General features: G+C 35.0%; 1 pseudogene; it reads left to right on the plus strand.

Annotated features, from left to right (window-relative positions):
* Positions 1–22,783: 22,783 nt before the first annotated feature.
* On the plus strand, positions 22,784–26,746 carry LOC126713468 (caffeic acid 3-O-methyltransferase-like; annotated as a pseudogene).
* The last annotated feature ends 204 nt before the right edge of the window (positions 26,747–26,950 follow it).

Consider the following 26,950-nt stretch of genomic DNA (forward strand, 5'->3'; position numbering starts at 1 on the left):
GCAAAGGTGTTCGTATTCTTGTGGTTCATGAAACTGGTTCAAGATCTAGTATCACCAACATTTTGTGAATTCTAGAATACAAATACCAAGTGTTGATTCAAGTCCACAAGACATCAACACTAATTTCATCTTGTGATTGCCCAATTTTTTTAAAATCAAAATTTAAAAACAGGTGGGGGATTGTTGGATATGTTTTAAAATTTAAGCCCATGATATTTTGTTGTAAAACCCAAGCCCATGCTCTAGAATTTTCCTTGGCTGGCGTGGGAATTTTTGGCAGCAAACAAAACCCTCAATCCTCATATTTCCTTATAAAATAGTCAGCCACACCTTCCCATGTTTTGTAGAAAATACATAGCGGCTTGTGACATCAATGGGAAAGAAAATTCCTTTGTTTTTGCCTTTCCCTTTTTTACTCTAATCATCTTTAGCTACTTCATTTTTTTAGAGCTCTAAGACTATCAAAAAAAAAAAAAAATCTGCATATATGATATTAGTTAAAAATAATAAAACATATATTACTTTTGATACTCTAGCTACTTTTTTTTCTACTGAAAATTTCTCTTGGGCATTTGTGACGAGTTCGAAACTTTGTTTGTGAGTGCACAATAATAGAGTTGCCGTTGTATCCTAGAGAACGACCGCCTGAGCCATTTGCACCGACGGATTCATTCTAGTGAGGGTGAAATTGCTTCTTAAGGATAGCGAATTTAGTTCTGTGCCTCAGCGATAAGTTTTATTTAATCCTTAATTTATACGCTTTTGTACTTGTCTATTTTGCTTATAAGTTAATTTGAGCATATCTTGTTTTATTGATATATTATTGATATTGCTTTGTAACTTTGTTAATCAATTTGGACAATTTTCCAAACTATACTTCCAACAAGTTATAACTCAAAGGAATATTTAGGATTGAGTCCGCCTCGAAAGGAAGAAAGACAGTTCTAATTACATCAGCTTTTCATCTTCTAGTATCAGAGTCTATCAATGCTGACGCCATAGGAAAATCATTAATGGGCCTAGGGGGAGTTATTACCTTGTAGCTTTTTGAAAACTTTTGAAATAGTGAAGAACACGTGAAAAGCTCATGTTTTAAAAAACTCTCTGACCGATTTTCGATCGGTCGAAAAATAGGTTCGATCGATCGAAAAACCCTTTCGATTGATCCAACATCAATCGAGCAGTAATCGAGCCAGGCAGATTCAAACCAAATTTTTAATCGCAATTTCGATCGATTGAGCAGTAGGTTTGATTAATCGAAAATCTGGAAAAATCAAATTTTTGAAAAATAGAGCATTTTAATATAGAAACTCCTCAAAGCACAATGTTTTATGAATAAAATGCATGAGTATGAGATGAAACATTTTTCAAAAACCCTTGAATTTAACCCAGATCTTCAAAAAAATAAAAAAATTCAATCAATTTGTCCTCAAATTTCAAACTTTAAACAAATTTTGCATTAAAATCAAGGATTTGTTTTTTAATCTTGGATGGCTACAACAAGATCACACACAATACTATGTACTAAGTTTAGCAAAGAATAACTTGTATAGTGTGTGCAACTAGAATAGCTTGAGATACATGTGAGGTGATAAGTAAATAGTGATCAATCACAATTTCTACAAAATTCATAACATAAGTTTGAAAGTGACTATCACCTAAAGAGTTACATTATATAACTCTCACATCTCCTAGAAAACAAGCTTGCAATCATGTAAGTTTCTTGATTTGCCTCATAATGTACACACCAATTTTATTTGATTTGAAACTTATTAAGATAGTCAAGATTATGTACACACCAATTTTATTTCAATTTGAATTTTATTTTAAGCCTAGGGTACACCTTATGTTCTTTTTGTGCATGTGCTACACTTTCTTGAGCACAAAATCATATGATATGCACTAAGGTGTTCATGATTGGCTAGTAAACAGTGGTGAGATGGTTATTTATGCCTTTCTCTTAGGATTTTTTAGTCCTAACAATAAAAAACATGTGACTTCAAGATCAAGATCATGTGATAAAAAACTATAAACAACTTCCACACAACATGCACTACAAAGCTCAAACTAGTTAAGTTCAATAAAATAAGCTCATCCAAATTAAACAAGGTACATAAACATGTTATGTAAAGATAATATGGCCAACCTTAATTTCAAATCCAAGAAAAATAATGCATAACACATTTTTTTTCCCTTTTCCTCTTTTTTTTTTTTTAAAAAAAAAAAAAAATAACAAAAACAACCTAATATGAAATGCATGAATGTTATGCAATGCAAAACCTAAAAAAAAGAAAGCAAAAATAACAAAAAGGAATGGTCACAAAGAATAGAGCAATGAAACACAAAGACCATGTCAAAAAAACTTAATTAGATTGAGCCTTTTGCATCCAAATCTTTTTAGATGCAAATTTTTCATTGGAGTTATTATTCATATTAGAATGATGAGCAATTCCAGGATTGAAATAAAGGTTTAGAGCCTTTACCAACTCACCAATAAGTACCATGAGATCTTGTGCTTGAGGCATAAGTACTTTTGGTTTATTTGCTCACTTAGCAGCTTGCAACTTGAAACAGTTTGGACGAATGTGCCCAGACTTTCCACAAAAATGACAAACTCAAGCAGGTCTATCATGCAACTTATCCTTAGGAAGGGTGAAATTCTTAGACTTAGACTCTTTAAGATCAACCCTAATCTTCCTAGGAGGTGTAACTTCTACAGGTTTGACAATCTCACTCACAGGAAACTCAAAAGAAGAAACAAAGTTTGTGGAATTAGTCTTAGAAACAGTGATGCTATCTTCAAAACCTAGACTAGTTTTGTTTAAGGGAGACTTCTGAATACTCAGCATGTGTTCAAGTTTAGAACTAGCAGACCTATTTGTTTGTTCTCTAGCAACAGATAATTCAAGTTCCAAAATTTTCACTTTATCAAGCAATAACATGTTCTCAGTCTTCACCTTATCAAACAATTCATTAGCATCAAACAATTTCAAGAGCAAATTTTTCTTATCAAGTTCAAGAGAAGCAATTTTCTGTAAGCCTAAATCAACATTCATAGCATCCTTTGCAGCAACCTTGCAAAGCTTATTATAGGCTTCTTGCAAATCAGCATTCTCAAAGAGTTCACCATCAGAAGGGTTCTCATCAACTACAACACTTTCATCAACTACAACAGTAGCTGTGAAAGCAATGAAGTTTCCATCCTCATCACTACCAAACTCATGATTAGAAACTTCATCATCACTAAGGGTTACAACCATAGCCTTACCCTTTAATCTCAAGAATGTAAGACATTCTGATTTCACATGACCATACCCTTGACAACCAAAATATTCTGATTTCACCTTAGTAGGTTCATTCCTCCTAAAATTTCTAGGTTCAACATTGTTTTTACCTCTTGCCCTTCTGTTGTTGTTCCTAAGAAAGTTTCTAAAGTTTTTGGCAAGATACGCAATCTCTGTAGCAGAAAGCCCATCATCAAATCCATTTCCATCAACATCATCCACAAACTTAAGAGCTATTGATTTGGATTTGTTGTCTTAGATAGGTCCAACTCATAGGACTAAAGAGATCCTACAAGTTCATTAACAGGGATAGAGTCCATGTCCTTACTTTCAGTGATGGCAGTCACTTTGGGTCTAAAGTCCTCAGTCAAAGATCTAAGTATCTTCCTAACAATCTTAGGTTGATCATAGATTTCACCCAAATTATAAGCAGAGTTAACAATATCATTCAGTTTAGCATAGAATTCATCAAAACATTCATCATCAGACATTCTAATACTTTTAAACCTAGTAGTAAACTGCTGCAGTTTGTTTATCTTAACTGCCTTTATGCCTTCATACACAGTCTAGAGAATATTCCAAGCAGTATGAGCAACCTCAACATTAGAGATTCTCTTGAATTCCTCCATAAAAATAGCATTAAAAATAGCATTCATGGCTTTGCAATTAAAAGCGGTTGCTTCTTTTTGAGAAGTTTGCCACTCATTAACTGGAGTAGTGGACTTCTCTTATTCGTATTCAATGGAATTCCAGACTCTTTCATCAATAGATTTCTAGAATGCTTTCATCCTTATTTTCTAGTAGGCATAGTTATTCCCATCAAAATGAGGTGGGATCACAAGAGAGTGACCGTGTTCCATGACAACAGGGGTCAAGGATCAACTCTTAGATCAAATGATCTAAATACTAGAGCTAACCCGCTCTGATACCACTTGTACGTTTTTAGACCCTTTAAACACAAACAGATTAACCTAGTTATTTAGTCAAGTGATTAACTTAGGTAAATTATTCAAATCTAAGTTAACACAAGTAAATCATATCAAGTAAACAATGCGGAAAATAAAGAACACAACGATATGATAACCCAGGAAAACCAAACCCATAAAAAACCTGGGGAGGATTTAACCTAGCTATTCTCAAGGTAAAACTGGATCCACTATGAAAGAATTGAAATTTTACAATAACGACTTAGACCACTAACATCCTATTGCTACCTCGAGTATAAAACTTATTACCACGACCACGTGACAGCTCCGAGTCCACAGACTACTTTTTTTCTTGATCCATAGTAACCACAAGTACTCTCACTTGTGTTTTTCTTTAAGCTTTTTATGCAACAACTGAAACGATCACCAAGCTCTCGGCATCAATCTTGATCTTGATAATTCTAAATATGTATGAAGGCAAACACCTCAAGGTCTCACAAGAAATTCACACATACAGCATAAACAACACAACATTAAAACGTGGTTAGAATTTTTCCTTTTATACTTAAGGCAAAACATAAAACCCTACATGTCATATAGGCTTGGGCTTGAGTTAGAAAAATCTGTAGAAAAACAATCTGCACAAGCTTTGGTCGATCGAGTCTAATTTTCAATCGATCGAGCCTTGCAGAAAGTGAACAGTAATTTTCTGCAATCACTCGATTCCAACTTTACACATAAACACACTTTGAGCAGCCTAAATCTAAACTCTAAGTTTTGATCATGGTTTGCGAACATATAAATAATGAAGTTCCAATACATTAGTTCCTAATTCCTTAGAACCTAACACCTTAGATAAATTTTGTCCTCCCCTTCCTGCATATTACACCATGTGAAGCGTGGGCCGGTGTAACCCAAGTCTTTGAAGCCATAAGTGTTGACTGCTGATCTGATACCTTCCATTTGTTTTTGGGTTCTTCGCACTCCTTCTATTTTTCATTCGCTGATAGTATCTCATTAAAATCCCTAAGGCATAACCATGGTAGATGAAACTTTCTATTTAGTGCTTTTAATTGGTCCCATAACTCCTTCCTTCTATGCATTTTAGACTGCCCATAAAAGCTAGTAATTCTCCACTTGAACTCAGATGGCTCATCAGTTATTATAGCATCAATAACATTTCCAGTATATCCCATGATCTCTAGTTTGAGCTCCTTTATCCATGGCATAGCTATTCCTCCACAATTCTCAGACTTAGGTACAATTAAACCAAAAACAAACCCAGCCCTCTCTTTTGCACGTTCCATGTCTTTTTTATGTAATTTCATCTCCATTAAGAAGACTACATCGGGATCCTAATGCTGCTTCATTTCACACAGTGCGTTAACTGTCCGGAAGTTCCCAAGCCCCTGGTAGCTCCAACTCAAGGCCCTCATTGCTCTTGACGGTGCTGCGTCGTAGCCATTGTCGATATAACATCCATCTGGTTATCACCAGAGTTATGCACTTCACATGCACATTTATGGGGCCTTTCATTCCCATTTTCAAATCCCTCAGGTCTTTCTCCTCTTTTCGTGCCCACTAAAGGGGGTTGGGCTAGTATATGCAGATTTCGAGCCTTGCCTTTTTCCTTGGCCTCTTGTTTCAACTTTCCTCTACCTTGGGTCTTTTTTTCTTTTCCTAAGCCCACTTAGGATATATCATTTACCTTACTTTCTTCAGCTTTTGACTTACTATGTTGTGGGATCTGACATTTCTGTGTCTGCACTTCTAAGGCTTTGACTTTCTTTTCGCGCCTCAGTAGCACCGCCTCCAATCTGAGTTGAGATTCAAATCCTTTCCGGCTCCATCTGAGACCTTTCCCGGGCATTCTCATCTTCAATGGACTCACGGCTTTTGCTTGTTGATGGCCTCATTTTGTCTGTACCTCCCTAGTTTGCACTCCCTGCTCTAAGCCATTCGCCATATTGAGGAATTGTATGTTGCCGATCCGGATTCACTTGGCAGTGCTTGTTGTCATGCCCCATGAGTCCACAGATGAAGCAGAAGGTAAGTAGTTGTTTGTACTTGAATGTGACCCAAGACCTTTCCCCTTCTGCATTAGCAATATGCCCCCCTCTTCTTAGGGGCTTGTCAATGGGTATATCTACTTTTATTCTCATAAACCTGGCCTGGTTGTCATGCCAAGACCGCTTTTCCACCTCAATCGTTTGACCAACTTTATTGCCAATCTCCCTCCCAACTTCTTCAGACATATTCTCAAATGGTAAGCCCTATATCTGAATCCAAAAAGGAGCATGAGTGAAGCTAATGTTGGTTGATGTTAGTCCCTTTCTCCATCGGCAGAGTAGAAGGAGATTGTTGTCAAAATTCCATGGCCCATTTTTTTCTACCCACTCCATTTGGTACCTTGAGCTGAACTTAAATTGGAGGATGTTATTTCCAACCTCTACAATTCTTAAATCTAAACCCATCTTCCATGCCATTCATAATGTACTCTTGAGAGCACGTGGATTTTGTTGCCGATCTGATAGCAGTCACCCAAATAGGCTCAATGAACATTCCTCAAACAGCTCTTGTCTACCTATGGTTGATATAGTGATATCTTCTTCCTCTTCTTTTGTGGTTAATATAGTGATTCCCTGTTCCATCCTGTGGCTTTGTATGGATACTTCTCAGTGGGAAGAGTAGTCCAAGAGAGGTCTCCTATGGCTGATCTATGGGAGAGAAAAGACTCACATCACACTGAGAGAGAGAACTCCTACGAGGGAGAGAAAAAGGCCTGTTTGTTCCTTCCTCGCTCCAAGTCAAGTACTTTTATTTTCTTGCATACACAATGTCAGAAACTTAGAACGGCAGAGACCCAAAACACCGGTTTTATGGTAGTTACTTATTGTCCTACTTTTCCTATGTGGAGATTAATGTTGAATTTCTTGACTTTAGTTTTTATATTGTTGGTTGTCTATGTGAACCCTGAAAAGATAACTAGAAATCATTGTATTTGTATCCCTAATATAATCCTTATTAACTTAGTATATAGGTTAGTTTATACGCGTTACATGAAAAATTTGCGTACGTGCATTGTCGATACCTTGCAGTTGTTGACCACCCCGGAACGGCGACGTGTGCTCTCCACACGTGTGGATAGGGCTTCAGAGAAAACAGGTCTCTCCCCCCCCCCCCCCCCCCCCCTCCCTTTTGAGAATGGTGCACACATTATTTTTCAAGACCAGTAATATACAAATATGAATTATTGTGATTAATGCGTAATAAAAGCAGTCTTAATGGACATAGGTAAAAGTGATGTTACACTAATAAGAACATACCATATCAAAAGTTATAAAAAATATTGTGTCCCTAGCAATACTATATTTTAAATAAAAGAAAATATTATTTGTTAATCCTTGATAAATTATATATTTGGGGAAATGAATAATATTTTTCAATACATTTATTCATATATGATCGATGGATCAAAATAATATTGCTCGTTTATTGTATCTCCTGTTATTTATTTTGTTTCTACGTTATAGCCTGCATATGAAGGATGCCATTCTTGAAGGTGGTAATCAATTTGAAAAAGTACATGGAATGTCCATATTCCAATATATGGACAAGGATCCAACTTTCAACATAGTTTTCAACAAGGGCATGACTGATCTCTCCACAATAGCCCTGAGGAAAATTCTTGAGGTATACCAAGGATTTGTGGAGCTATCATCATTGGTTGATGTTGGTGGCGGAACTGGGAGATGCCTAAGTATGGTCATTTCCAAGTTCCTTATCCTAGTAAAATTTCTTAACTTTTTTTAGTAGGATTTTTTTTTTTTTTTTTTCCTGATAAGAAAAATATATAATTGGAGGTCTATACCTCATATCTGTATCAAAATGTTTTTTTTTTTTTTAGAGTTTCAACTTATGACAATCGTTGTTGATAATAGCTCTTTATCATTAGACCAAGATACCAATTGATTTTTGGTATAAGCGGGATTTTTAATGTTTTAGTTTGATAATAAAGAGCAAAAATCATAAAAGTAGATGCTATAAGTTGAAATTTTAGTAGGATTAATCTACTTAATAATATTACCATAAGTTTTGTTTATATTTCATTAAAAACCTACTTATTAAACTTATGGTATTTGTTTGGTAGGAAGTGTTGTACGGCTCAGCGACTAGACTGTGTTAGATTCTATTATACTGCTGAAGTACAAAAAAAAAAAAAAAAAAACAAAATAGGCTACACGGTTGTGACAGAGTAATTTTTCTACTCTTGACTTATATATTCATATAGTGTCCTTAATTTTATTATTTTTGTTTTTATTATAATTATTAAATATGTATTATATTTTTCTTACTATGAAGTATATAATCATCATTTATTCAATAATTTATTGTTATTATTATTGGCATTTTATAATTTTGTTGTCATACGAGTATACTAATAATAATAATAGTAATGACATATAAACTTGCATATATTATTATTGTTGTTGTTGTTGCAATAAATGATACCATCAATGCACAAAATAATATCTCACCATTCATTATGATAATGCACGAACTATCTCCAATAAAAAAGAAAAAAAGAAAAAAAAGTGGATGCGAAAAAAAACCTCATAAAACAATAACAAATAAAAATAATAATTATTCGAGGATTAAGAAACTTTTTTTTTTTTTTGAGATACAGATTAAGAAACTTAAGTGAGAAGTTTTCATAGAGGGTTAAGAAGCTCACTATGCTTGTGGTGCCAAGTAAGGGATCATATAGTAATAACTAAGAGTGAAATGGGTTTTAAAAGAAAAAAACTCTTCAAATGTGTTGAAAATACATGCCCTTTGCAGCTACTAGGTGCTAAGTAGGAAGCATGCACTAGTCATCGGGAGAAGCTGCCATCATGTGCATTGCAGAGTGCACCACAACATCAAAAAAAGGTACAATTAGGTGCAGCACAAAGTGCATCTCAGTATCGAGAGAAGCTGCAATCTAGTGCAACTCAGAGTGCACTGCACTATCAAGGGAGGACTGATGCAGTTATAATAAGATGGAATTATGAAGATGTAGATGACTTGATAGAATCGTTGCCACATTATGATTAGATGATTAATTCTCGATCCATCGAGGTATTTTTGCTGTCGACAGATTCTCGACAGCACCTCGACAGATTCATTTCTGTCGAGGATTAGTGCTCGACAGGTCTCGATAACTCCTCGATCCATCAAGCTGTGATTTCTATTTAAGGTCAGAGCGCGAATCATATTTCATTTCTTCTTCTCTCTCTCGACAGAAAACCTTTTTCTCTCGCCCCAAACACTTTTCACTCTCTCAAAAACTTCTACCCTTGTGTTCTTTGGCCTAAATCAAGATCAAAACACTTGGTGAGTGTTCTAATATTCTCTCTTTTCATGCATTCATGCATTTTTAACCTAGGTTTTGGGGTTTTTCAAAATTTTTGGAGTTTTTGAGTTTTTCCCAAAATTTTGGGTTGGACTTTGTGAAATTGTCATTATATGCTCATGCATTGCATTTTAACAATGTTTCATGCATTTAGATGTGTGCTTGATTATTGGAATGTGTGCCAGTAGGTTTGGATTGGGTTTTACCCATGATGCAATTTATATTTTTGCATGTCACATGTTCGTGCATATTTCATGCGAACGTATCCTTTCATTTCTTTATTTCTGGTTGTGATGTGTTTCTCTCGGATAGACTACACATGGCACCTAAGTGCAAATCCACTCCAACTCGAAACCCTCTTGGTTTTAGGTCTTCTTCTTCTGATCCTCCTATTCCCCCTCTTCATGTTCGGTTCCATGATGGGGAAGGCCCAACAGGACATCCTTGAGAACTTTTAGAAAAGTGGCATTCATTTGGAGTGCCATGTTGTTCTGTCGGACTTTTTCGACACTCTTCACCCTGCGATCATTCGGACTCGGGGTTGGGAATCTCTTTGTGAGATACCCTTGAGGTGTCCCATCATGTTTATACAGGAGTTTTACTCCAATATACACGGTATCGATACCTCTGTACCTCAGTTTTCCATGACATTTTGAGGTATACGTATTGTAGTTACCCCAGATCTTATATCCAAGGTACTACATGTTCCAAGAGTAGTGCATCTTAACTACCTCGGTTGTTAGTGTCTTTGGATTGAGTCCAGAGACGAGCTTCTGTCTTACTTTTGTGAGACACCTTTCACATGGGGTGGGAAGCAAAACACCCCATGCTCGGGTTTTGCAAAAGGTCTGAGATTCTTGAACATGGTGATGACTTTTGTTCTTACTCCACTATCTCACTATAAATTCATCATAGAGCCTCATGCTCGATTTCTTTTGTCCCTCCTTAAGGATCTTTTCATAGACTTCCCCTCTCACTTCATCACTTCTATCCTTGATGTCTATCAGGATACGATGACTCGTGATAAACTCATCTTTCCTTCGGCTATCACACGAATCCTTTGCCATTTTTCCATCCCCATTCCTAATTCTCCCTACTTCACCACCATGGGTGCCATCGACGTCGATTCTGTTCGATGGAGCAAGGCCAGCTTTGACCGAAGAGGCCACGTGTGGAGACTGCTGGTCCTGCAGCTTCAACTGTTCCTTCCTCCTTCGCTCCTTCTTCCTTGGCCGGTGATGTGACCCTCGAGGCTATCATGGTGCAGCTTCAGCGCATGGATGCTCGCTTTGACACTCTCTTTAATGAGTTATGTTAGGTGAACACTCGTGTCGGTTGTATAGCACGACGACAGGCTCGCCTTGGTGGCTTCGCTGCTTCTCCGTCTCCTTCTCCAAAGGCTTCGGTAGATGAGGATGGTGATAGTGATGATGGTGATGATGTAGATACTAGCTCTTCCAGTGATGATGGTGATGATGTAGATACTAGCTCTTCCAATGATGATGAGATGACAACCTTTCAGTGACTTACCCCTTGTCATTCATGACAAAAAGGGGGAGTTGTTTTGGGATGAGAGTAGTCTTGTACTTAGGGGGAGAGTTAGTGTAGGACATTTTTTTGTTAGGGGGAGTGTCTATACTTTTTGAAGGATGTAGTGAGGTTCTTATGTATTTTCTTTTCTTTCTTTTTAGTTACATTATCCTCTTGTACACTGATCTTGTGACCATTCATTTATGACATACATTGTATTTATTTTCATATATATATGATGATGTATGTTGTTCTTCACCTATCTCTCCTAGTGTTGTTTCTCTTCTCTCTTTATACACATGTTTCTTTATGTATGCAATCTTTATTTTTGCTTCACACTAAGATGCCTTGATGAGTTTTGTTTAAAGTGTTTCAGAAAGACAGGTTATGAAAATCTATCATGTCATAAATTATCTTCTTGCAAAGTTTTTCAAGAGTTTGTGTTAGGGTTAGATTTGCTTTGTAATTCAACAAGTGATTATGAGTTTAGTGATTTAAGACTTCTCTCATGATTCATTTGTTTGTTGTGGTTTTTTCATGGATTGCTAAAAGGGGAGATTGTTAAGGCATATGTGGGAATTTTTAGAAACATATGTGATGTAAATTGGCTAATCTTTTGACAAAACGCACTTTACTTGTAATTGGGTAGATCTAGGATGGGTTTAGTACTTCAAGAAACAAGTGTTCAAGTTTAGTATTGAAGCCATGCAAGTCTGACCAAGAAACAAGTGAAGAAATGCTGTTTATTAAAGCTTAACAGATGTCTCGACAGAATTCTTTCTATCAAAGTTTAATGTTGAAGCTCGACAGAAGCTCGACAAAAGCTTATCTGTCGAGAATTATGAAATTAGAATTTCCAGATTTGATTTCACGCATATCCATGAGTATTTGTGTAGAGTTTCTTTTCTCATAACCCTAGACATATATAAGGATTATTTTAAGGGCTGTCACATGTGATGCAACTTGATGTAAAGTGATTATACATGCATATTGTGACTGGAGACAATTTGTCGTAGTTCATCGTATTCTTTATAGACCAAGGGTTTTGTAACCAAGGAGCTTCCTGATCTTTATTGTTGGATGAACTGAAAAACTTTGCAGCCAACATCTTCCTCAAGTTGGTGTGTTAGTCACGTACTAGGATCTGTGCATTATTGGTTAGTCATGTACTGGGAGCCATGCATTGAAAGGAGAGATTGCCACTACATTACAAGTCCAATTGGGTATTGGGGTAAGGGTTCAACTGTAGGTTGGTATTAGGTATTGAGATTCCTTTTACTTGTAACCGCTTGTTTTGATAATAGTGGATTCTCGGGAGCAGTGACCTTAAATTCACTCGGTAGGGTTTTGCCTTGGTGGTTTTTCCCATTCGTAAACATATCACCTATGTCAAATTTATTTTTCGCTGCATTTAACTTAGTTGGTGATTTGTTTGTGCTATCATGTTTATTGCATGTAATCAAATCTAATTAATTCACTTGGATAATTAATTGATTAATTTACCAAATGGGTCAATACATTTTTGGCCTATCACCTCTCTCTCCAAAAAATTTACAAATTGACCCAAGAAATCCAACAATTAGATAAAAAGACAGATCTATATATATAAAAAAAAATGCACATATTTGAATAATAAGAAAAATCTTTGGATAAATCCTAAATCCGATCTAAGCAAAAACAATAACAACAAATCAATTACAAATTCTAGCAAAAAAAATCACAAAAACCCCCATAACCTTTACCCAATTTCTCCCTCTCACTTGAGAGCTCTATGCCCCTCTCAAATGACTCCACCCTCATAGCCATAGAGACAACTCCTATGCTACATACTGATCGCTCCATCCACACATCAGTTAGACCTTGCAAATATTAGAATGTATCAATTGACTTACAAAAATATTGATTATAAAATTCTATTATTGATTTTTTTCAAAAGAAAAAAATACAAATAATAATTAATAAATTAACGCTAATAATGCAGTGTTGTCAATCTCTATTATTGATATTTCAATTTTTTAAAATCTTTGAACAAAGAACTTTGGTCCCCTTAAGTTTAAATCTTGGTTCCGTCCCTAGTGAAGAGGATGAGGCATGCCTATAGGCCATGCTATTATCCAGCACTAGACTGTTTTCTAGTGTCCTAAATAAAGCCATTGAGCTTGACCTGTTTGGGATCATTGTTAGAGTAGGCCCTGTTGCTTTTATGACACCATCTGAAATTGCTTCTCAGCTTCCAACATAGGACTCAAATGTGCCTTCTCTGTTGGATCATATGTTTCGCCTTCTTGCTTATCATTCCCTATTGACATGCCCCATTTGTAACCTTGAGAGACTCTATGGACTTGCATCGGCCTCTCACTTCTTTTTTGAAAAAAAAGATGAAGGGTCCTTGGCTCCTTTTTTGGCTTACAATTCTCATCGAGCCACATGGGAGGTTATGTATTCCTGAGTCTCCATGTTTTTGAATAATGAAAAATGTGCAAAAACATTTCATCATAATTGGATGGTTTTGGTTGTTATTTGTCATTCTCGTAGTTAAGAATTCCAAAATCAATATTAAGTCTATGGACACAATATTTTTTCCAACTACTGACATGATTTATTGTTGAAATTTCGGATTTGTGCTAAAAACACACAAGCTTGTTTAGACCTCAAATTTTAAATTACGGTTAGATTGCTTTTACTCTTGCTTAATCAAAGTGTGGAACAAGAGTAAATGTGCACAATGAATTGATACTACTTTAGTGCATAAACATGAACAACAAACAATAAATGTAAAGCACAAGAGTAAGGGAAGAGAGATGCAAACACAAGATAACACCAAGATGTGTTATCAAAGAGAAAACCAAAGAACTTGGCGAAAAACCTCTTCGCGACCCTTCCAGTTGAAATCGATCCACTAGAGAATAAAGTTGGAGTATACAAATAACAAAAGACCCTCCAAGCCTAGTCTACCTAATGTACTTGAGCCCTCCAAGCTCTTGCTACCAACGGATTTCTCGGAGTCATGTCTTCTCTAGCTTTTCGGATCCTGCAATTCACCTGATTACATCCGCCAAGCCTCACTGGCTTCTTTTGGCAAATCCCCAAAACTTCTTAAGCTCCAAAACACTCTCTACACTCTAAAATGTGTGGGTTGTGTTTAGGCATAAATCTCCTCTCAAGGTATGACAATGGGAAAGGGAAGGAGAAGAGGCTACAATGATTTCTCACTAAGGAAAATATGGGTGTGTTGTGTTGTAGAAAACCTATCTAGGGTCTTTCCCTTTAAATAGCCTCCTTTACTTTTGTGGGTAATGAGGGTATATATAGTATGGGTGAAGGGTAAGAAAGTCACACTTAAAATCGTCTAGGCAGAGAGTTTCGTGGGTACCTCGCGAGATGGCCTGTCTTGCGAAGCACTCGTGAAATGCAGCCTGGCACTTGACTCTTTAGCTTCCAACATGTGCTTCTCACGTGCCCTTTTTGCGAGAACCGTTACTCACGAACATCTTGCGAGCTAGTCGCAAAACTACACTGATCTTCATTTCATGCTTAATTCTTCACCAACTTAATACTAAACCCAATACAATAAAATCCCACAAAATACAAGGAACAAAATTAATGCAATTACAACACTTTTTGTCATAGAATAAAGCCAACATAAAACATAGTTGTAAATTACAACTTTACAATCGTAATTAATGTATAAAAAAAGATAGTGTTAGTACCCAAGTGAAAGTGTTTTTGCTGAAATAAAACAAATGTTATTAATAGTTGTGAAAAATTGTTCTCTCTAGTAGTTTTTATATATTATTATAGTGTCAAATGAAATAAATTATTATTTGGTAATCCTTGATAATTGATATATTTGGGGGTAATTATAGATTTCCATATTTAGGGTCAGCTCTATGCATTTTGGGGCCTAAAGTAAATATTATATTTAAATATTTTAAATAGTACTTCAATAATTTTTTTTTACTTAAAATTTATTCTTCTAGCTTTTTTAGATACAAAATTGTTAGGTTCTAGAAATTTAGAACAATTGGCAAACCGTGAGCACAAACTTGTCTAGATATAGATCTTAGAGTTTATAGGATTTATTAGACAATGCTCAAGGTATTACAAGTCAGAACACAAGAACAAACAAGTTGCAGAAAGAAGAATTTGAAACATGCTAGGTTCAACCGATTGAAAGACAGGCTCAACTAATCAAAACACAAATTCTATAGATTTAATTTCAGCCTAACAGTCCATAAGCCCATTAGGTGATTATGGGTTCAGGTCTATTTCACATAGTATTTAAAGGAAACCCTAAGACACATTTTATAGAGACTTTGGAGGTGCTCTTGTGAGTCTAAAAGGTATTGTTCCTTCGTCCTTCAAAGTCATTTATCGGAAATCATTCTCATGCCATTAGAACCGGTAGATCTGAAGTTGCTCCAATAAGATCATACATAGCTAATGATTTAAACCTTCAAGGGTGGTCTTGGAGTCACAAACTGGAGAGTTTGTATTGTTAAACTTTTTAGTAGGATCTCAAAGTCATAAGCATGGGAGTTTGTGTGTTGCAAATCCAAGAGAGAAGAGTCCGTGGAGTCAGAGCTGCATGTGGTCTTGTTAGTGAGTTCTACTGAATGTAGCATAAGGTTTAAGGTTAAATCTTTTGTAAACTTCAATTCTTTCTAGTGGATTTGTTTACCTTGAGGATAGCTAGGAGCCTAGGTCAAATCCTCCTTGGGTCTTATTTATGTTTCCGCACTACATGATATGATATTTTGTTGTTTAATCTAGATCTCATAATTAATCTAAGTAATTACTTGGCTAATTCACTAGGTTAAACAATATGTTTTCAAGGGGTCTAAACAAACAAACAAACAATTGGTATCAGAGTGGATTTACTCTGATTGGATTAACGTCCTGAGTGAGATCCTTGATCCCTGCAGTCATGGATAATTTTAAGTGTCTTACGGCTTTTAGGTGTGATGTTTTGAATAAAAAAGACACTAATGTTTTTGTTGATCTTATTGATGCCTGTGAAACTCTTCGTAAGGAATTGTTTAAATCTTTGAAAATTGCTTAGAAATTCAAGGAATAGCTAAAATTGGCTAATCTTGAAAAAGAGGAATTGATTGTGAGATTAGATGAATATAATTAATTTTTTTTTTTTTTTGAGAAATCAATTTTCCTGTTAAGATGAAAAGATGAAAAGTTTGGAACAAGAGGTAGCTAAATTGATAAAATTTTCTTGTACCAAACCTGTTGTTGATGACATATCTGTTTCTATTTCTCTTAAGCCTAAAGTTGACAATGTTTATATTCCTCCATTCAAAAGGAATCATAACGAAAATGCTTATGTTGCTAGGTTAGACAAATATAAAAGTTCTAATGTAGACATTGAAGTTTCTAAACTTGTGTTTAAATCTACTGCTAGAGTACAAAATAAATTTGTTTTTGTGCCTATCTGTCACCTTTGTGGTGTTGTTGGTCATATTAGATCAAATTGTTCTTTGTTGAGGCAAAAACCAAAATCTGAGATTAGATCTGCTGTTAGGAATATTGATGTTCCCAAATTTAATTATGTTTGTCACTTTGTGGTATTACTGCCACTAGTCACATTCATCCTAACTGTCATAAATTGAAATTTAAGCATTCTGTGTTTCAATTTAGGATATGTGTTGATATTTCTCTTGCCATAAGTCCTGATAAATTGTTTCATATGCTTTTGAAAAATTTAAGCTTGTTGGCTTGTGAAAGGAAATTACAGAATTTTAGTCTCTCTCAGAAGAAGTTTGTAATCCCTCAAATACACTCTGATTTTCATGGATTTTCACCCACAAAGCCAAAGAAGCGTACTGTATGGGTGGGAAAAGATTCACTAAGGTGAGTGTTGTTTACTTGTCCCTGATTTAATTCTTTCAATTATTTGTGGACATGTTTTCTTTTAGTTTTTGGTTGTTTTATTTTCTTAGGCTATTTTGATTATTTAAAAAAAAAAAAAAAAAACCCTAAAAACATTGAAAATTTTCAAAAAGACAAAAATATTTTATTTTGTGTCTAGTTTTATTTTTTCTTGAGGATTATATGAATTATGATATCTTTCTCTTGATTTTGAACATGCTTGATATTGTGGAGAAACATAGAAAGTTTGTGTTGCAGAACTAAGTGCATAAGCTATTTTTGTTTAATAGCAAGGCTCCACTTGCTCTTTTTGTTTAATCTTGTGGTTGATTACAGTCACCAAACACTAACGAGTTGCCTTTTGGTCTCCCCTCATCACCATGACCCCATTTTTGATTGGGAACTTAACTTTCACATGCAGAGTGGATGGCACGGCCCCCATGGCATGTATCCATGGCCACACCAAGATTGCCGTGTATAGGGAGAATGCATTCATCATTATGAAATTCACCATCATCTCTTTCCCTTTGGCTACTATCGGGAGCCTTATCTGCCCCTCCAGCACCACTATTTTTCTGTTGAACTCCACAAGCGGGGCATTGTACTTCCCAAGGTCCTCGGACTTCAAGCCTAGACCCTTATAGAGGCTAGGGTACATTATCTCAACCCCACTCCCTTGGTTGATCATAACTCTCTTCACTAGGAAGCCTCCAATCCTGAGGGTCATGACAAGAGTGTCATTGTATGGCTGGGAAGTCCCCTCAAAGTCACCGTCATTAAAAGTTATTTGCTCTCCAGCTGTCCTGGGCTTCTTCCTCGGCCAATCCAATGTCACTGGCTCTATCGAGGCGGTGATATTTAGAATTCCTCTTTGACGACTAGCACCTACACCAATCAATGTTGCATGGATAACCTCTATAATTCCAAATGATGGTAGCTACGCTCCAGCTTGGTTTACTAATGTTTGCCCTATGAATCTCCCCTTCTATTTGACCACTTACTTTCCTAAGTGTCCGACTTTAACCAGCTATTCCAAGTGATCTTTGAACGTCCTACACTACTATGTGGTATGCCCCTTATCACAATGGTACATGCAGTATAAACTATGATTTCTCTTTGTTGGGTCCCTACCCATTTTGCTAGGCCAACAAAAGTACGGCTTATGCTTTATCCTCTCTAGAATTAGGTGTACAGGTTCTTTAAACGCCACGTTGACTCCTTCGACTCGTGCCTTTGTTGATAACCCCTATGATGGGAGTCCTTCCTGTATTGTTGAGTGGCTAGAGCCTTCCCCTTGCTTTGCAACCGATCATCTTCCAGTCTCTTATGTTCTTTTATTCTCCTTATCAACTGGTGCATGCCTTCGGGGGGTTTCATGGTCAATGAATCCCTTAACTTGGATTCCTGAGGTAGCCCCATTCTGAACATGTTCGCTGCTACCTGCTCATTCCCTCCCTTGAACTTATTATACAATTCCCAGCATCGGCTAGCATATGATTAGAGTCTCCCTACTTCTCATTCTCATAGATAGTAGGGCATCAATAGGTTAGGGAGCTTGATTGCATGTAATAAAGCAGGCCCCGAACACCTGAATCAATTTGCCGAAGCTATGGATAGACCTTTTCTTCAGATGGTTAAACCATCTCATCGTCGTGGGCCTAAGGCTAGAGGGGAATACCTTACACATAAGTCCATTGTTCTGAAAGTAAAGAGCCATGAGCTGAGTATAATGACTCACGTGCTCCACAGGGTCAGTCTTACTGTTATAACAAGTAAACAACAGACAAGTAAAATGCCTAGGCATCTCATTACGCTTTATCTCTTTGGAGAATGGTAATCAATCTACCCTTCGTAGTGCTCGGCTCATAGCATCTAGGACGACGTTGGGACGCCCTTGCCTTTCTCTTCTCGGTGTCCTCGAGCGATCCTTTCTGGATTTGTTTGACCTATCCCCCGACAAATGAAAGTGGCTCTGGTGGGAAGACCCTCTTGTGTGGGTGCTTATAGATCTGTGACCGTGGGATGACCTATCATAATCCCTTCTTTGGTGTTAGCCCCTCTTCTCAAGCTCTAATTCTTTAATTTACTTTCACAAGCTCTCTATTTCATTGTTGTGGTCACTCTGGTACGAAGGCTTGGGTACATACGAAATAGTCCTTTCTCCTCGGGAGGAGGCCTCATCTGAGTCCGGATGAGTCTCGTGCCCATCTAACCTAAGATCTTGCTCTCGTTTCTCCTCCCTTTCTATTATCCTTTGGGCCCCTTGAACGGTTACCCCTTGACCCGATTGACTCCTGACTTGCATGCGGACCCTCTATTTGAGACACTGCTACACTAGATCTAGGCCTTCAGCTGAGTAGGAGATTCTCACAGAAGGCGCCAATTATGGATGCTCAGCCCAAATGCTAGGAGGGCTTTGGGTTGAGCAGCCCAATTTATTTGTGTTGGGGGTTAGGGATATCCAACAATGGGAGGCCCCAAAGATGGTGTTATAGTTTTTGAAGCAAAATACTAGTGATCCTAGACTACTTTCCTTATTACCTACCTCTGATCAAAGTGATTTAGTGAACATGACCTTTACTAGTGAAATCTAAGCAAGGTTTCGTTCTCCCCAGTGTCTGTTTTTCCTTACCATTCTCGTGACTCCCTCCCCCAATTCTTTCAACCCCCTACCCTCTACCCATCAGTCTCTATTTATAGACTTCCCTTAGTTAGGTCATCATGATGAGAGGGTGGTTTCCCATGTCGATGGGCCCCTTTGAGCTATATTCTTGATCGGGTGGGACTCACTATTCGTGACTGATATGACTTTCTTGGAACTTGCACTTGGCACCAATAATTGCTTAGCAGGTGTTTCTTCCTAAGGCATTATCCCTTGATCTTGGTAACGTGGAGGCAGTTTGGTAAGGGTTGGGAGTTCGGGCCAGGTCCATCCAAGGAGTGGTCTTGGTGCTCGGTTAGTAAGCAGTGCGAGATAAGCCCATCTAAGAGACATGTCATGAGCTCAATGCAGGCCGATAGCCATGGACCATATAGAAAGTAAAGAGTTCTGTACAGTAGTGAACAGTGTTGCACAGTAACTATCATTCTGTCAATAATAATTTCAGATTCTCTACATGAATAGTGATTGCATATATAGTGACTAAATCTTTGCATGAACAATGACTACATAGTAACGGATGAACGATGTTACACAATGACTGTTAGAAGATAATTTCTAATACGTCCAAATATTAATACAGTAAAAAGTTCTCTATAATTTATGATGTTGTAATTGAAAAAGTAAAAATTTATATATGTATATATATATATATATATATATATATTTATATATATTTGTGTGCATTCTAGTCAATTGTGTAAATTGTTGAAATCCAAGCTCTTTTTCCGAGTATGCATTCATGAATAGCCACCATCATTGTTGTTTGTGTAGTAGCCACACATTACTTCTTCTCTTCGCCGTACCCAGTGTTGGCTCAACCATAGAAGCAATTGATGCAATGGCTTAAGGCCCCAAATAAAAGAAGGCCCCCAATGCAAATTAATTCCGGCTCCTTCACCTAGGAAAAAAATTTAAGGCACCACTAATAGAAATAAATTGATATGAAGAGCGAAAATTAAGGACGCTTGAAGAGAGAAAATTAGGCCCCTTTGTAACCGACGGTTAAAAAAAAAAATTAAAGCCCCCTTTCCCAAAACATAGAAATTGAAGAGATAATGTTCCTATTTAAAATCTGAATTAATAGCTTTGTAAATAACTTCATTGATAGAAACTAACATTTATTACTTGAATCTATAGGAAAAAACAAACAGGAAAAAAAAAAAAAAAAACATTCCCTCTTCATCTTAAATCTCAAGAAATCAAATATAGTACCGATTAGTATTTTTTTTCCCTGCTCACCTTGCTTCTCTCTAGTCTCCATCTTCATTCTATTTTTATAGCATTCTTCGTTGTTGGCTAGCTACTCTTCTTTGATCTTCATTCAGGTTTGCTTCTATTTGCTCTTCCTTTCTTTTTATTCTTCTTGCTACAAGGTTTTTTTTTTTTTTTTTACTTGTTGCCGAGTTTCACTGATTTGGGTTTCTCTTTTTTTTTTTTTTTTTTTTGTTAAGGAATTGGAATGAAACACTCTCTAGTCATAGTCAACACCCAGAACATTTTACTAGACTTTTAAAATTTTAAATATTTTTCTCCAAAGTATAAGTTGTACATGTTTATAGCTGGAAAGCATTCCACCTTTTTCTATTCCATGAGTTATAATGTCAATCAGCAAGAGTTATCAAAAGTCAGAATCTATGTGAATTGCAGAAATTTTTTTTTTTGAGAAACGTGAATTGCAATTTGCATGTCAATCAGCAAGAGTTATCAAAAGTCAGAATCCATGTGAATTGCAGAATTTTTTTTTTTTTTTTTTTTTGAGAAACGTGAATTGCAATTTGCAGACTATAGTTACATCAAGACTATAGTTACATGTTTACATAAGCATTTAACTTTATCTTAGTGCTTCTATTTTCAACCTACATCAAGTCTTTTTTTTTTTTGCTTTTTTTTTTTCATCCATTTAGAAAGTCATTAATTTGTTATAGGTAGAGTGTTGTCTTAATTTAATAAAATTATAAGTTTAGGATATTATATTTTGTATTAAAATTAATTTGTTAAGCTATGTGATAAAATAATTTTTTATTCCATAAAATTAATAATTCTTCTATTACAGATCATGTTTTATTTTAATTACAAATTATTACTAAAAGATTAAGTGATATTAAAAGGAAATGTTAATAAAACTTAAATGTAAAAATTTAATTATCAAATAATTTAAAAAAATTTTGCCTAAAGTTTTTGCCTAAGGCCTTCAAATTTGTTGAGCTGGCCTTGGCCGTACCCCTCTAGAAACGGTCCTTGTCATCCGGGATAATAATAATAATAATAATTAGAGATATAATCAATTTCATAATATGTTGATAGAGGCAATTATATATGAGTGGTAGACACTTTTTGTTGATTTTTATTTACATTGACCCATCACTTTTGGTCAAATACTCATAGTCTAGCATATTAATATATTGTGAAATTAAAGGTAAAATTGGATGTATTCGTATTGAAAAAATTAATAATGCCTATTTTGCGAGTTTTGTTCCACATTGCAATTTTCATAACATAAAAGTTCCATCGAAAAAAGGGCATCCAAATTGTCAGATTTTTGACCTCCTGGGTCAAAAAAGGGGGCATGCAAATTGTTAATATTCCTTATCATTTGACCTTTTTTTTTCTTTGATGAACAACATGAAGAATTTTATTTAAAAAAACAGAGATAAGTACAATTTAGGATTAAATACATCAAAGTGATTGCTCTGCTAAAATAACCCATAACAAAAGAACTAGATATCCTATTTAAAAGAGCCCAGGATGCTGAACTGTGGGCTGCATTGTTAGCTGATCTGGGAATCCAATTAAGTTGAATGTTTTGCAAGAACTAAGCCAGTCTTAACGTGTCAGTAATCAGCACTGCAATTCTCCATGGCTTACTTATCATTTAACCTTTATTATTGCAGTCTTGTTTGGACTCATATAAGAACTGGCCGACTACTAAATCAAGTAGCGTATGATAAGAGTGTCTAATAAAAAATTAATTATGTCAAAATTTCTAAGCACGTTTGTGGACTGCGGCCACGGTACTGCATTGCAACTTTGAAGTTTGACCTGATGGATGTGGAAAAATTTGTGCCTTTTGGTTTTAAGTTCACACCACAAAACAAATATCAGGCAAGACCTATTTAAGGAGAGGGAAAAACGAAAGTGATAAAATAAGCAAACATGGGTTCCAAAAAAAACCAGGTACTTACACTTACACCAACACTTAGTGAAGAGGATGAGGCATGCCTCCAGGCCATGCTATTCTCCAGTACACAACTATTTCCTTGGGTCCTAAATGCAGCCATTGAGCTTAACCTGTTTGGGATCATTGCTGAAGCAGGCCCGGCTGCTTGCATGACACCTTCTGAAATTGCTTCTCAGCTTCCAACACATGACTCCGACGCGCCTTCTAGGTTGGATCGCATGTTGCGCCTCCTTGCTAGTCACTCCGTCTTGACATGCTCTATCCGCACCCTTGAAGATGGTAAGGTCGAGAGACTCTATGGACTCACACCGGCATGTCACTTCTTTTTGAGAAAAGAGGATGGATGTTCTTTGGTTTCCTTTTCAGCTTTCACTTCTCAACGAGCGATGCGGGAGGTCTGGTATGCATGAGTCTTCTTGTTCGTGCATCAATAAGTATTAAAACAAAACATCATTTTTCTTTTTAGTAATTTCTTTTCACAAATGTTAATATCATTTGTTGTGATCGATAAAATTATTATAAAAGAAAGTCATAAAGTATTTTACATAAATACCCTATCTCAAATGAAAAAAAAAAAAAAAATCATTAATCATTGATAAATAATATGTTTGGGGGAATTATAGATTGCCATATTTAGATACATACATATACACACACACATATATATATATATATATATACAAAATAAAATTTTTACTCTAACTTAATCTAAGTATATATGTGTGTGAAGTTCATTTTTGAAAACTTAAATCAAAATAATATTGCTTATGATTGTCAAAAAAAAAATGGTATTCTATTTTTGTATCAACTTCTGTTATTTATTTTGTTTCTACGTTCTAGCGTGCATATGAAGGATGCCATTCTTGAAGGTGGAAATCAATTTAAGAAAGTGCATGGAATGCCCATATTCCAGTATATGGACATGGATCCAACTTTCAATGAGGTATTCAATAAGGGAATGGCTGATCTCTCCACAATAATCATGAAAAAAATTCTTGAGGTGTATCAAGGATTCGAGGGGCTAACATCATTGGTTGATGTTGGTGGTGGAACTGGGAAATGCTTGAGTATGATCACTTCCAAGGACGCTTCCATTAAAGGCATTAACTTTGATTTGCCTCATGTGACACAAAGTGCACCATCTTATCCCGGTATTATATCTAATTTCTTTAGTAGGATTAATTCAAATAATATTACTGTGAAATGTGTTTGAAATTCACTAAAAACCTACTTAATTAGTAAATTTATTCATGTCAGATTAGTCAAAAATTTTTTTTTTTGAAATAATTATAATATTATGCTAATCCCAATGTTTGAACCATTTTTCCCTAAATATTTTGTGTAAGAGAATGTCCCAAGTTTCGTGGTTTGGTAGGAAGTATTAATTGTTAAGGATTAGCAACTACTTAGGGTCAAATCCTATTGTATTACTAAATTAAAAAGTAGTGTAAATTGCAGTTTTCCTTGCGCATAAGTATGGGATAGTTACAATGTCCTTTTTCTTTTTTTAAATAGAACAATTTTCTTGCTTATCTTTTTATAATGAACATTTAATTACCTCATTTGTTATTATTTTACATCAAATTTACGGAATTGTTTTTTCAAGCTTTTCAAACCCCCAAACGACTTTATAATCCCTCAATTATTAAGCTCATTATTATGCATGTGATGTGTTTGTTATCGAAATGTACAAAGGTCTTTTAACATGTGGCTTAGAATAATGGATAGGATAAAGTGCTCATTACAAAATGACAAGGGATGGGACTGGGTTGGGGGACATTGGTATATTTTCAACTAAAAGTAAATATTGCAACTGTCCTACAAGGACATTGACATTGACATTATTGTAATATAAATTAAAAAAGAAAAAAGAAAGGCTATGATTGTGGTAGAGTTATTTCCCTACTTTACACAGCAATGAGCAAATACCAGTATCTTTCTTCTTGTTAATTTCTTTTGAAACAACAACCATATACATCATCCATAAGAGCCTTCATATAATAATAGTATATTACTATTATTTTACACAAGACTCCAATAGACTTCCAAGTTATCCCAAATAAGCATACATACTATTATACCCACAGAACAAAAAATAAAATAAAATAATTAAAAATAAAAAAATATCACCAAATACAAACACATACGTATATTATTTTGCAATAAATAATACCATCCCTGAAAATGGTAAAATCTCAAAATTCATAATGATAATACATGAAAAATCTCGCCCAAAAAAAAAAAAAAAAAAATTTTGCAGGAATGAAAACAAAAATTTAGTAGAAGGTTTATAAACTTACTATGCTTTTGGTACCAAGTGAGGGATATATAGTAAGAATCAAGAAGAATGAAGTAGATGAAAAAATAAAAACTCATCAAATTATTTAAAAAAAATAAAAATACACACAAAAAATAAGAATTAAAGGGTTAAGAAACTTACTATACTTATGGTGTCAAGTTTATTTTATCAAGTTATATAAGTTTATTTTGTTTTTATATATTATGCTACATATACAATTTTTGTGAAAAATTAAGAAAATTTGATTTTAAATGAATTTGATTTCACTTGTAAGTATTGAGATTATTAAGAGATTCTATTGATAAGTAAACCTATGATAGTGTATTTGATAAGTATATTTTATATTTTTTTTTATTTCATTTGTAAATATTTTTCATTATAAAATTATACTAGGAAAAATATGAATTTGGAAATTAGAAGACATTAAAAAAAAATAAAAATAGAAGATTTACTTGAGTCTCAAAAAGAACTCCCGAGAAATTTGTTATTAGCAATAAAACAATATAATATAAATTTTAGGTGAAAATTTTTGATCATTTGGATTTATTTTCAAAACTATAAAATTTAAAAGAACCTTTACAAATGGAGAAAAATACTCTAAGTCATGAACTAAATTATTTAAAAATAGTTGACTAATTCTTTTAGAAATTCATGTATTGCTGACTGAGTTTCATTGATAGCACTTGTTAATGTAGTTTATACAAAAAGAAAATTTTCAAAATTAAAATTAATAAAATCCAAGCTAATATTGATTATGTTGCAAGAGAGATTAAGTGAATTAACCATGTTATGAATTGAAATGTAAATATTAGAAAAATATGAATGCAAAAACTTAATTATTAAATTTTAAATATATATTCTTTAATTTATATTTAAATATAAGAAAAGAAATACACGTGAAGTTATTGTCTTAGACTTCAAATTGTATCAAAGTGGCCTATCCATATGGATGATTCCTAAATGAAGAGCACAACTCATATTTGATGCAGGTGTTGAGCATGTCGGAGGAGATATGTTTCAAAATGTACCTAAAGGGGGATGCCATTATGATTAAGGTAGAATTTGGATACAATAGAGAATAAGTGGAACTTTTTGGCAAATTTTTTTAAAAAGAAATCATTGATTTATCTGTTTTTCTCTTGTAGAATATACTCCATGACTGGAGTGATGAGAATTGCATGAAACTTTTGAGGAATTGCTATGAAGCACTTCCAAATAATGGGAAGGTAGTTATTATTGAACTACTCATGCCAGAAGCACCAGAGTCAAGTAAGGCTTCTCAATATGTGTCTAGACTTGACAATGCCATGTTGTTAAACCTTGAAGGGCAAGAGAGAACTAAGAAAGAATTTGAGTCTTTGTGCAAGGGATCTGGATTTTCAAACTTTCAGATTGTTTGTTGTGCATGTACTCTTTGGGCAGTAATGGAATTCCATAAATAATTATGCACTCTTTAGCATAATTTGTTGCGCTTATGCTTTTATTTGTATTGTATTGTACCTCTTTCCACTCATCTCATATAGATGTTTGTTGTGTGCGTAATCTTTGGATAATTATGGAGTTCCATAAATAAATATACACTTTAAACTCTACATTCCTTAGTTTTGTTGTGCTTATGCTTTGGTTGGATGTAGAAGTTATCTTTACTTTCCTTATTTTCTTCCCTACATAATGTCAGAAATATAGAATGGCAGAAACCAAGAACAATATTTTTATGTTGCTTATTTATGTTCATATAATTTCTACAGGAAAATTACACGACAAATTTATTTTTAATTGATGAACAATTTTCATTA

Source organism: Quercus robur, chromosome 2 (genome assembly GCF_932294415.1).
Source record: "Quercus robur chromosome 2, dhQueRobu3.1, whole genome shotgun sequence".
Classification (NCBI taxonomy): Eukaryota; Viridiplantae; Streptophyta; class Magnoliopsida; order Fagales; family Fagaceae; genus Quercus; species Quercus robur.